The following is a 14,017-nucleotide window of genomic DNA, read 5'->3' as shown; positions in this document are numbered from 1 at the left end:
TTTGAATGTGGTGTTGCATTACATATAGATGCGACTACATCGGCAACGGTACCTACGAGATCTCCTCGAAGTCTACGGAGGATGTTCCTGAAGACCAAATGAATATCACCAAAGGAGTATCTGAAGCCCCGAACCAAAGTTCGGAAGATATTAACATTTCTGACTTCAGACCCACCAATAAAGGCAAGCCCCGGACATATCCCACTACTTTATTTACACTGCAATCTATATCTATTTATCTATTCTTATGCATTAAGTCTAGGAGTTGAGATGAAACCCTAGTTGCATGATCTCTTAGGAATCCAATGTATTGAACCCGAGTCCTTATCGTTTAGACGCTCTGCTAAATAGGACCGGTAGAAGTCGAGTGATTTCCTGTCACTCGCGCGATATAGGAGTTGCATGTTTACATTTCTGCAACTACTATAAGGATGACGGACAGGGTCATGTGCTGTGTCATGACCTGGAAGTTTACCCTGTCTGTTTCGTTAAAAGTTGATAAGGTCGATCTATGTGGTAGTGGTGGCTAAGTTTTTGAAAGTACTAGCCACATGCCGCGAAATATGGTAAGCGGTAAGCCTAGTAACCAATCGGCCCGGCAAGTGGACATACCTCCCACCACTCGATTAATTTGGTTCTTTTCACGCACCGACGTGCGGGAGTACGTTCTGCAAAGGCAGACAGGAATACAGTTTTTGTAGTCGCGCTACAGACGTATGTCCTGTACACATTGGGTGTGCGTACGGTCCTGCAGTCGCTTGTGGTGGACCTGATCCACGACCCGGAATGAAAGGCAAACGGTTGCTTCGGAACGATCGTTGGATCTTCCAAGCGTGTGTGTTAGGTTTACCTTGCAAGGTTAAATTCGATTCGAATCGTCCGCCTCTCACGATGCTTGAGACTGCTTATCCCTTCTGCCACATTGAGTAAGAAGTGAACTAATGATGGATAAACTTGATGGATGATAATCACTACCTTGCTTGCTTAGTATAGGTGCTAATCTAGAATAAATACTCAACTAGAAAATGAGAGCTAAAACTTGAAAATAGTTCATACTCTTTGTTACTTTTCAGCTGAAAATAAACCCAGAGCCTTTACAATGCCTTCATGAGTCTAGTTATGGGCTAAGTATACCCAATCCCGGGTAAGCCTTGCTGAGTATTAGTATACTCAGCCTTGCTAGTTTTATGTTTTTCAGGTAAAGTCTTGAAGACCCTACTCTTTCCCTGCCTTAGCCCTGTGCTCTTCCAGACGGTTGGTCCGTGGTATGGGATCCGTCCCCGACCAACATTGGTGATACCGAGTGATGTCGTGCCTGGGCTTAGCATGACATCCGTCTTGTCGACGTGCTGTAGATCATCGCGTATGTTTTCCGCTGCTAAAGATCATAGCTTAAACGGTTTGTATTATTTTCTCTAGGTTTGAAACTTTGTACTACTTTCATAAACTCTTGTAATGTAATTCCCTATTATGTAAATTGTGATGGTGATTGTATCTCTGGACTCACCTTCGTGTGAGGTAACCTTATTGATCCTGTGTATCGGTGGTTTATCGGGACGTTACCCGACAGGCCAAGGGATTATACCGTTTGAAGGACGTTGGAGCCCTCGGAAGTGGACTCGCGTACTTGAGCCGGTATAATTCAGGTTGGTTCTGCCACAGCTGGTATCAGAGCTATAAGGTTACCCTGGAGATATATTTTACCTTAAAAATGTTTTCAGTATAAAAGTTTGATCAACAAAATGTTTGGCAAAGCCGTGTTGGATTCGTTAAGGATTATGCCTAGTCCGTAAAGCCCTAGGGTAATGTTTATGAGGGAAATAGAGGTGGCTATATATATATAATTCTAACTACCAGCATTACCTTTCTGTCAAAACTTAAAATTCATGCACAACCCAACCTTACTTTCTGTAACGACATCTTCGATGGTGAGGTAAGGAGGTAAGGATCCTCAGCCAACTGAGGGAGCTTGGCCTTCCCGTCGGTGATGCGAACCGAACGCTGTTTCTCAAGCAGTGGCCTACTTGAGATGCTGCCAATGTACCAATTTCGATTGACTACATTGGGAGTATATGGTTCGGCGCAGGGTATGGCGATCGCAGTTCATACCCCCGCATTTTGCGGTACCCCCGTGAATACGTTATCTCGATAACGTATGTTAACGTTGTCTGTACGGCGGTAATTGTACAGATGCTGTTTCTATAGTGAACAGTAATGATTGGGGACGCTTTCATGACATGCTGGCATGAAAGGTTCAACATATATATATTGTAATTTTCTGCAGGTATGCTAACCTCGTTACGTAAGCTTGAACGTAAGAACGACTAGTATATATATAGGGAGAGACGTATTTATATGATGCCACCGTACTTAACCACGTAAGACCAAGATTACTTGGCAGTTATTTTTGTTTGTGAGGACGTGTAGAACGTGCATACATTATGATATCTTGGATTGACCTGATTGCTTTGTTTGATACGTTGATGTACTGAAATATGCGCTTGTGTCTGAATGCTTGTTTTGACTTTGTGTGGTAGGAGCCGACATAATCTGATAGGCTATCCTAGAGTTGGGAAAGTCTTTAGTGAATCAAATCAGTTGGGTCATGTTTGGACCTTATCGTCGATCTTAGCTTGACCGCTAAATCAAATCCTTGATCTCGTTTTAAATCTATTTCGGCAGAACCATTGAATTCCTTCCTTTGATGGTTACATTTTGATAATCATCAACAAACCCTTCAATTCATCATTCAGTGATTTATCCATCCTTTCATGATGTTGTACCATATCTTGTTGTCTATTCTGGTTACAACATCTGAAAGTTGCACCTTCCATTTTTGCTCAGATGATTTTGGATAAATTAAAAAGGTGTATGACCATAGCTACTTCTGGATACAAAATTTTCGGCAAAAGTCATGCATCATAACATATACCATTTTGGTCAATGCATGGTGTTGCATCATCATCGAAAACCCTTAGACTAACTAACGGGTATGCCTCTAGTATAGCTTCGGGTTATCTTGGGGTTCCTAAGTCTATCTTGTTGCTGATGGCACTATAGGGTTGATATTCCTCTTTTGTGGTGGTGTTTAATCACATGACCATGATGCCGTGTCGGGACCTAAGGCCTCATGTGCGCTGCAGCCATATGATTGAGCCATTAGGAGCGCACTGGTGACTAGGTCTATGTGACGTAACCCCACTGCAATCTCTTTCTATGCAACCTTACTAGTGTCCTAACTTTTGATCCTCGTTTAAGGATATAGGACTGTCCAGGTGTTAGCTATGAGAGAACGGTTGTAGGATGCGAGTCACGTGCATCATCAACTCATGAGGGTATGCATCATACTTCATGCATTTCATACGTGCATACATTGCAAATGTCATCATCCTTGCATCATAGTGTATGCATCATTTGGTCAACATCATGGTTATTACATTGTGTCATATGCATCATTTTGATTGTGCATAGAATTCTCCATCCTCATGATGCACCATCATTGCAATCATACATCTCAACAGTGCATCATATTCATAATTATAGATTGAGCATTGCACTCGGAGTAGAGCATTTTATTATTATCCCTTGATTGCATCGGTCTAAATAGGCATGTTTTGCAATAACATCATCTAAAATTATTCAGGTAACAAACTCTGAGCAAGAATATTTCAAATATCACTTTGTCAAACCCTTGAACCATCCTTATTTGTTATCCATGAATTTTGTGATGAATGTCACCGACATTTGTCGTCCTCATGTACAATCTCTTATCTTGTCAAACTCACCTATGTAAAATCTCTTCTTACTTTCGTTATACTCATCTCGCCATGCTCTCGTCATCAACCTCAATCTTCTCTAGTGCGATTGCTTCTTGCCATATTTAATGGGTGATTTGCTTCTCTTCCGTTCAGAGCCTTACGTCCGAATCTCGGGACGAGATTCTTTTTAGGGGGGAGGGCTGTGACAGTTCGTGTGTTTGTAATGCTAGGCATGTATTTTGTTAGTGTGAAATGTGTGTTTGTTTGTATAAAGCTTATGTGTGTTTATGTGAAGCTTTTGAAAATTTAAAGTGCAAATAAAAAAAGGGTATTTTTGTAATTACAGAAAAACCTAGGGTTGTTTTTGCAAAATGTATTTGGAGAAGGATAATTTCAAAATAAGTGAAAGGTGGTTTTGGTAAATATGTTTTTCTTACTTTATGTTTTGTAAAAATATATATATATTTACTCAAAAGTTGCATTGGAAATGGGCGTGTTGAAATATGCAAAATTTTTGGGTAAAGTGGTAAAAATAAGGGTATTTATGTGATTTTGTAAAAGTACAAGTCCTTTTATGCAAGTTTCTGATTTACAAAAGTAACTTTCAAAATTACTTAGGATTAAAGTGTGAAAGTGCAAGTCATCATGACATGTCTATCCAATCATTATGACGAGTCTATCCCGTCATTATGACGTGTCATAAATGATTGCATTTACGTCCTAAATTTTATAAAGTTACGCTCTATAGGACAAAAGTAATTCAAATCCGACTTTTGTTCAAAGATTCACGTGTAAAAATATAAGTTTTGAGTTTTTGAACTTGAGCCCTAAAGCAATGTTGTAGAGCTTGAAAAACTCTCCAACTTTCGTTTTGGGCATTTCTTCATTTGGGTTTTAAATCAACGGGAAATTTTGATTTACATTCAGGCCCTTGCAGTTTTCTGTATTTACGAAAAGGTCCCTGGAGAATTCCAACCCTTCTTCTCCTCTGTTTTTCTTCTCCCTGGGCTTCCTTATCCCCACCGGCGGCCTATCTTTTTCCTGACTCCATCCTTATCCCCTGCCTCCCTTCCTCTCTCTGCCCCCTGGCGGCTCGGGTGCTAAGCGGTGCAGGGAGCGAGCAAGCAGTGGGCGGCGCGCAGCAGCTCGGCAGGCGCTGAGTGAGCCGCGGCAGGCGCGCGGCCCAGGCGCGCGCGGCCGTCGGGGCAAGTGGAGGCGGCGGCTCGGCGCTGCGCTGGCGCGGCTGGGGCGGCCACAGCTCGACGCGGTGATGGGGCAGCAGCGCGCGCGAGCGGGAGCCCGAGGCGGCGGCGCTGAGGCGCAGGCCGAGGGCACGGAGGCGAGCTGCTGGCGGCAGGCGGCCGCAGGGGCGCGCGCGCGGCAGGCGGGCCCGGGGCGGCGGCCTGGGCGGCTGGCAGCGCTAGCTCGGCCGGGCGGCGGCGGTAGGAGCTGGACGACTGCTCGGTGCGGCACAGGAGGCACTGGGTTGGGGCAGGCCCGTGCAAGCTGGTGGCGCGGCGTAGAGATGCACAGGCGTGGAGACGCACGGGAGCGAACCGGCGCAGGCGGTTGCGGCGTGTGAGGTGGAAGTAGAGCGGAGCGGCTCGGGTGGCGAGGGCCAGTAGCGCGGGCGCACGGCGGGCACTGGTGGCATGCGAAGCGTGGCGCGGGAGCGCGCTGGCTCGGATGCGGAGACAGGCCGAGCGAGTGGAGACGCGCGTGAGCCGAGCGCAGGAGCGAAGCCGACGGCTTAGGCGAGCGGACGGCGCTGGCTCGCGGGCGTTGGGCGAGCAAGAGTTGAAGCGCAACGCAATGGAAGTAGCGCGTCGGTTCGGGAGCGGCGCGGACAGGAGCGAAGGCTGGTGATGTGGCCGCACGGATCGAGTAGCACGTGCGTGGCGGAGCAGAGTGGGCGCTGGTGCATGGATGCACGGGAGTGAACCAGACGGGGGAAAACCGGCGATGCAGGGCGGCTCAGTTGAAGCGCGGACACAGGGAGTCAGCGAGAGTGTGGCAGCTGCGGGCGCGCGGGTGGAGCAACGCGTGCGCGGCAGAGCAGTGTAGCGCGCAGCAAAGGCACGGGCAAGGCCGAAGCGAGCACGTGACCAACAACGGAAGAAGGAGGAAGATCTATGCAGGGCAACGACGTGCAGAGCGGCGGCGTGCAACGCATGACGGAGTTCCCGTTGGGCGAGCTCAGGCCGCGACCGAGTTGGTGTGCAGGAGGGTCGCGCGTGATGGACATTAGAGGCCGTCGAGGAAAACGCAACGGAAGGCACAACCCTAATGCAAGCGGACCACGGTCCTCGCGAAGGCGGAAGTGTGAGTACGGCGTGGCGAATCCGAAAAAGAAGCCGCGAAGCAAAGACAGTGGTCGGGCGTGACGAGCTCGGAGGAGATGCGGTGCAGTCAAGTCAAGGAAGATTTCTTCTTGCGCGAGCAGAGATGTTCGGTCGGCCCGACTTTGGCATCACGTGTGCGTGGGAAGAGGAAGTTCAACCCGTGAGCAGGAAAACCCTAGGGTTCACGGAGAAGTCGGTATAGCGAACCCATTCGGCTCCATCGTCTCGTCCCATGATCCACAACATCCAGCAACTTCTACTCTTCGTTACCGTCGAGCTCTTCTCATCACCAATCCTGTTCACCGCGGGAATTCACTTCCGCTTGTTCTTCTCCACCACCAAGGTTTGCCCTGATTCTTTGAATGTTTCTAATGCCGGCGATTCCTTTGCCGGAATATTGTCGTTAACTTCCTATTATCTGTTTTCCCGATCAGGGACTTAATTACTACGTTTTAGAAAGTTCTAGGGTGTCCTTTGTAAAATTTTCAAAACTTTCTTTGTTTCAAATTAGTGAACATTTACAAGTTTGTGTTATGCTCTTGAAGTGAAAATCTTGGATGTGTGGTTTAGGTCAAATGTTAGGGAATGAATGTTTTATTGTGCTTTGTATTGTATGCTTGTGTTATAGCTGGAAAGTAAGCCATAGCATGTATGTCTTAAATAGAGTTGTGTGATATCTAGTTAATCTTCTTATACGAGTGCTCATGTCCCTGCCATCAGGACTTTGTCCTCGTCTCGATTGCTGTTTCTTTAGGTTCCTTGTTGTATAAGGATCCCCGTTAGTTCTTGCGTGTCTGCTGCTTAGCCAAAACATCTCTGCGGCTATGCTTCAGCGTTGGCTATTAGTTCAGCTGCTAAGCATCCGCTTTCCTTGAGTCTAGGATGTTTCTATATAACAGCTGTCAGTCGATACTTCCATCATCGACCGATTAGCTGATACGGTTGTTACCTTTCTAGTATCGGCTACTGCCGATACGATTCTTTTGTTCTGTTCTATATCGACTGCACAGAATCGATGTATCGAAGAGACACCCACGATCTTAAGGTTCTTGTTATCGGCCGATCCAAGCCGATTCTAATCGTTTTCCGTATCGGTCAAACACGGCCGATCGATCTTTAGTTTTCCCACCTTTACCTATACACTTCTATCAGTCGATTTATCAACTGAGAAATCGGCTACATATCTATCGGTTCTATACCCTTAACCATACCCCATCGGCTGTATGTCACTCAATAGTTGTGCTGACGTAATCGAGTCGATGCAACCACACCTAATTACCTAGGTTAATAACTTGGCACATCTCGGCTAAACCCTTGTTGTTCCAATCGGCTCTGTTGTAATCTCCAACGAGTAGCCGATTCTAATCAGTCATCCACCAAAAGCTCTATCCAAGTTTAGTTGCAAATCTTTGATTGTTATGTGAGTAATATGTTAAAGGAGTGTTGGATTGCAACTTTGTTGTGAGGTGAAATAGCTTCAAGTGCACGCTTTGAATGTGGTGTTGCATTACATATAGATGCGACTACATCGGCAACGGTACCTACGAGATCTCCTCGAAGTCTACGGAGGATGTTCCTGAAGACCAAATGAATATCACCAAAGGAGTATCTGAAGCCCCGAACCAAAGTTCGGAAGATATTAACATTTCTGACTTCAGACCCACCAATAAAGGCAAGCCCCGGACATATCCCACTACTTTATTTACACTGCAATCTATATCTATTTATCTATTCTTATGCATTAAGTCTAGGAGTTGAGATGAAACCCTAGTTGCATGATCTCTTAGGAATCCAATGTATTGAACCCGAGTCCTTATCGTTTAGACGCTCTGCTAAATAGGACCGGTAGAAGTCGAGTGATTTCCTGTCACTCGCGCGATATAGGAGTTGCATGTTTACATTTCTGCAACTACTATAAGGATGACGGACAGGGTCATGTGCTGTGTCATGACCTGGAAGTTTACCCTGTCTGTTTCGTTAAAAGTTGATAAGGTCGATCTATGTGGTAGTGGTGGCTAAGTTTTTGAAAGTACTAGCCACATGCCGCGAAATATGGTAAGCGGTAAGCCTAGTAACCAATCGGCCCGGCAAGTGGACATACCTCCCACCACTCGATTAATTTGGTTCTTTTCACGCACCGACGTGCGGGAGTACGTTCTGCAAAGGCAGACAGGAATACGGTTTTTGTAGTCGCGCTACAGACGTATGTCCTGTACACATTGGGTGTGCGTACGGTCCTGCAGTCGCTTGTGGTGGACCTGATCCACGACCCGGAATGAAAGGCAAACGGTTGCTTCGGAACGATCGTTGGATCTTCCAAGCGTGTGTGTTAGGTTTACCTTGCAAGGTTAAATTCGATTCGAATCGTCCGCCTCTCACGATGCTTGAGACTGCTTATCCCTTCTGCCACATTGAGTAAGAAGTGAACTAATGATGGATAAACTTGATGGATGATAATCACTACCTTGCTTGCTTAGTATAGGTGCTAATCTAGAATAAATACTCAACTAGAAAATGAGAGCTAAAACTTGAAAATAGTTCATACTCTTTGTTACTTTTCAGCTGAAAATAAACCCAGAGCCTTTACAATGCCTTCATGAGTCTAGTTATGGGCTAAGTATACCCAATCCCGGGTAAGCCTTGCTGAGTATTAGTATACTCAGCCTTGCTAGTTTTATGTTTTTCAGGTAAAGTCTTGAAGACCCTACTCTTTCCCTGCCTTAGCCCTGTGCTCTTCCAGACGGTTGGTCCGTGGTATGGGATCCGTCCCCGACCAACATTGGTGATACCGAGTGATGTCGTGCCTGGGCTTAGCATGACATCCGTCTTGTCGACGTGCTGTAGATCATCGCGTATGTTTTTCCGCTGCTAAAGATCATAGCTTAAACGGTTTGTATTATTTTCTCTAGGTTTGAAACTTTGTACTACTTTCATAAACTCTTGTAATGTAATTCCCTATTATGTAAATTGTGATGGTGATTGTATCTCTGGACTCACCTTCGTGTGAGGTAACCTTATTGATCCTGTGTATCGGTGGTTTATCGGGACGTTACCCGACAGGCCAAGGGATTATACCGTTTGAAGGACGTTGGAGCCCTCGGAAGTGGACTCGCGTACTTGAGCCGGTATAATTCAGGTTGGTTCTGCCACAGCCTGCTCCACGACCCGGAATGAAAGGCAAACGGTTGCTTTGGAATGATCTTTGGATGTTCCAAGCGTGTGTGTTAGGTTTACCTTGCAAGGTTGAATTCGATTCAGAATCGTCCACCTCTCACGAGGATTGAGACTGCTTATCCCTTCTGCTACATCGAGTAAAAAGTGTAATTGTTGATGGAATAATCTTGATGGATGATAATCTATATCTTGCTTGTTTAGTATAGGTGCTTACCTAGAATGGCTACAAGATAGAACCTGAAAGCTAAAAGTTGAAATTAAGGATCTACTCTTTGTTGCTTTTCAGCTGAAAATAAACCCAGAACCATTGAAATGCCTTCATGAGTCTAGTTATGGGCTAAAGTATACCCAATCCTGGGTAAGCCTTGCTGAGTATTAGTATACTCAGCCTTACTAGTTATATGTTTTTCAGGAAATATCTTTGAAGACCCTACTCTTCCCCTGTCTTGGCCTGGAGCTCTTCCAGACGGTTGGCCCTTGGAATGGGATCCATCCCCGGCCAGCACTGGTGATATCGAGTGATGTCGTGCCCGGGCTTAGCATGGCATCTGTCTTGACGACGTGTTAGGAATTGTCGCGTATGTTTTCCGCTGCTAAGAACCTTAACTTTAACAGTTTGTAATAATCTCTCTGAGTTGAAATCGTACTACTTTTGGAAACCCTTGTAATGTAATTCCTTGTTATGTAAAATATGATGGTGACTGTATCTCTGGACTCACCTTCGTGTGAGGTAACCGTATTGATCCTGTATTCGGTGGTTTATCAGGACGTTACCCGACAGGCTAAGGGATTATACCATTTGAAGCACGTTGGAGCCCTTAGGAATGGACTCGCGTACTTGAGCTGGTATAATTCAGGTTGGTTCTGCCACAGTATTCCTATCTGCTTTGCAGAACGTACTCCAACACATCAGTGCGTGTAAACATAAAATAAAAGTCGAGTGGTGGAGACATGTCCATTTGCCGGGCCAATCAGGTACTAGGCTTACCGCTTTACCATATTTCGCGGCATGTGGCTAGTACTTTCAAACGCTTAGCCACCACTACCACACACTGCGACCTTATCAACTTTTATCAACACAGACAGGGTAAACTTCCAGGTCATGTTACAGCACATGACCCCGTCCATGATCCTTATAGTGATTGCAAGATAGTAAACATTCAACTCCTATATCGCGCAAGTGACAGGAAATCACCCGACTTCTACCGGTCCTATTAGCAGAGCGTCTATGCGATAAGGACTCGGGTACAATACATTGGATTCCTAAGATTTCATGCAACTAGGGTTTCATTTCAACTCCTAGACGTAATGCAAAATATATAATATAATAATAAAATTGTAATAAATTGAAATACTGGGGTATGCATCGGGGCTTGCCATTACTGGTGGGGCTGGAGTCAGTAAAGTTAAGATCTTCTGAACCTAGGTTCGGGCCTTCAGAGAATCTTGCAACAACGTTCACATGGTTTTCAGAAACATCCTGTACAAACTCCTGGGAGATCTCGTAGGTACCGTCTACGGAAGTAGTCATATCTACATGCAACGCAACATTATATTCAAAGTGTGTACATAAACCTATTTTACTTCATGATAAAGTTGCAATCCAACACTCATTTAACATACTACTCGCATAACAATCAAAAAGATCAGAAACTAACTTGAGTAGAGCTTTAGTTGGACAACTAATTAAAATCGGTTATATGTTGAGGATTACGACAGAGCCGATTGGAGGTCTACCGGTGCTAGCTGATTGGCTAAAGCTGTATTGGCCATGCTTAACAGACTCTTACTGTGCTAACTTGCCGATCTGTGGTGGTGTGTTTCGGCAGGTGCAGCCGATATGTCATCTAAATCGGATGTCTAGCTGATCACTGCGCGCATCGGCTTAGCCGATTTGTGTTTTTAGCAAACTAGTTGATCTGTGAACATCGGCACGCTAGTCGATCAGTGTATGCAACTATTCAATATTGGAAGTAGCCGATTGTGCAACAACTACTCGACTCGTGTGACATGTAACTATCCGATTGCAAATTGGTAAACTAGTCAAGAGTGTGAACATCAGCCGAGCTGATATGTGCACATGTGCTAGATTTGTGAATCGGCACAAGTAGCCGATCAGTGCATTTGCAAAACTAGTTGATTAGTGAACATCGGCTGAGCCGATTTGTGTACGTGTACTAGTCGATCGGTGAATTGGCCTACTACCCGATTTAGTGTATCGGGTAGAACTAGTCGAGTGATGTATTGGCATAGCTAGTTGACTAGTGCGAGTAACTAGCCGATGGTGTATTGGTAGACTAGTCGAACTATGTATCCGTACGGTCTATGTCTCAGTGTATTCAGCCGACTGGAGGGTCAGTTACGTAGCTGGTTTTCACCTTTAATGTTCTCCTATATTTACTGGGTCATATTAGCCGTGTAGTTGATTGTCCTACTTTGTAATAACTGGGCCTAACTAAGATGTGCTTAAGTATTATTCTAGGTAACTAGGTGTGGTTGTGGTTGTATCGGCTTGATTGCGTCAGTACAACAATTGAGTGACGTACAGCCGATGGGGTTATCTAAGCTGGACCTGCTACAAGAACTAGGTGGAACAGAACACTAATATTCGACTAGGCTGATGAGCTTGTGCCGATGAGGATATGTTTTACAGATGTGCAGCCGATTGGAGTGTGGTTGAGGGTATGTGACCGATAGGTATATAGCCGATTTCTTAGCCGATAAATCGGCTAATAGAAGTGTGCGGATAAGGATGGGAAAACTAAGGATTGATCGGCTTGGATCGGCCGATAGCAAGAACCCTAAGATTGTGTGTGCTTCTCTGATACATCGACTATGTGCAACCGATGTAGGACAGAATAAAAGAATTGTATCGGCAGTAGCCGATGTTAGAAAGATAACAACCGCATCGGCAAGAGATAAACAAAATGAATAAGAGATAAGACGGGCTTAATCTCTTAAACTTCGCAACATGCCCAGCCCGGTGGCCCCGGGTCTGACAAGCCCCCGAGCTCTTCGTAGCTGAGTACTGCAGGCTTATCGAGTACTTTTCGAAGCAGTCTTCGACTTCCTCTGATGATTCGTCTTGAAGCCCTTCTTCGAGTACTCCTTTGGCTGCATCGAAGCTATGAGGTGCTCATGCCCCGAATTTCATTCCTGCTATGGTGTGCGATTGCAAAATCGCACTCCATATGGAGTAGCCCCCGAGCCTTAGGTTGAATCGGAGAATCAGGCTGAGGGTCCCTTTAATCTATTACCCTCCTTATCCTTCAAAGAAATTTGAAAAATAAGTAATCGATGCCACGTACCCCGCAGCCCCCGAGCCTTGAATCCAAATCCCACAAAATTGGAGATAAGGGTCCAAAAATCATGGCATACGGGCTGAACAGTGATACGTTAAGGGGTGACCAAAGTGATGGTACAAATGATGTAATTGGACCAAAGATTCGAAAAACCCCTTTTTTCGGGCTAATTAGCCCTGAAAAAATGATTAATTGAATATTTAATCCAATCAGACCACCAAACGACCCCTCACCTTCGGAATATTCCACAAAATGACTCTTGAACTTCAGAACAGTAACTTTTCCCCATCCCGCTGGTTACTTAACCCCGCGGCAATAGGAGGGAAAATTGCACTTTCAGTCCGCATTCTGCCAAAAACCGCCAAAACCCCAATCCGAGCCGAACGCCGCCGCCTTCCCCCAAGAAAGACTCCCACTCCGACCTCCCCGCCCCTCTCCCCGCAGCCCCCGAGCATCTCGTGGCCGGCGCATCAGAGATGGCGTCCAAGAAGTCAGAGATCGAGAAAATGAAGAAGGATGCAGAGCCAGCGACCGCGGAGTGGACACACAGTAAGTGCTCCCTCAACAATCTGAAAAAACTTGTTTCCGAGGGGTTACGGCAAGACAAAAATCTCATCAACTGGCGCCCCTCTTTCCGTGAACCTTTCCCCATGGAGAATGTTGACGAAATCGTCACATTCTACCATTTTGCCGAACGGGGATTGGCCCTCCCCTCTTCTTCATTCTTTCGCGGCCTTCTTTACTACTACGGGCTTGAGCTCCATCACCTCAACCCGAATTCCATCTGCCACATTTCCATTTTCATCCACTTCTGTGAAGCATTTCTCGGAATTGAACCCCACTGGGATCTATTCCGCTTCCTCTTCTGCGTCAAACCCCAGCCAACCACGAAAAAACTCGCTGTGGTGGGGGGCGCCGGCGTCCAACTGCGACAGCAGGCCGGCGAGAAATACATTTCATATAAATTCCCCTCCAATCTTCCTGGGTGGAGAAACCTCTGGTTTTACATCGAAAACCATGCTCCCCCCTGCCGACGAAGTCGAGCAAACCGCCAGTGGTGAGGGGGGAATGGAACCTTGAACCCTCCAGCATGGAAATGATACAAGTCAAGGAGCTGCTGGAGGCCATCGAGGCACTGAAGAAGGAGGGGGTGACCGGCGCCTCCGTCATGTTCTCATTTTACAAGCGCCGCATCCAACCCATCCAACAGAGATGTTGCCTGGGCTTCGAGTACACCGGCCCCGCTGACCCTTCTCGCATGTGCACAGAGGAGGTGCCAGATGAAGTCGCGCTCCAGCGGGTTCAGCGGGTGCTGCTGGACGTGAACACCGTGCCGTACGTGCCCACCTTGTACTCCGCGCAAAAGCCGCCCCCGCCGGTAAGTTCTCGACTTCTTTCACCAAGGAAATCCGCTACTACACCGATACTGAACTGAAGAACT

The sequence above is a fragment of the Panicum hallii genome, chromosome 3, assembly GCF_002211085.1.
Source record: "Panicum hallii strain FIL2 chromosome 3, PHallii_v3.1, whole genome shotgun sequence".
Classification (NCBI taxonomy): domain Eukaryota; kingdom Viridiplantae; phylum Streptophyta; class Magnoliopsida; order Poales; family Poaceae; genus Panicum; species Panicum hallii.
Note: the sequence above shows the minus strand (reverse complement) of the source record.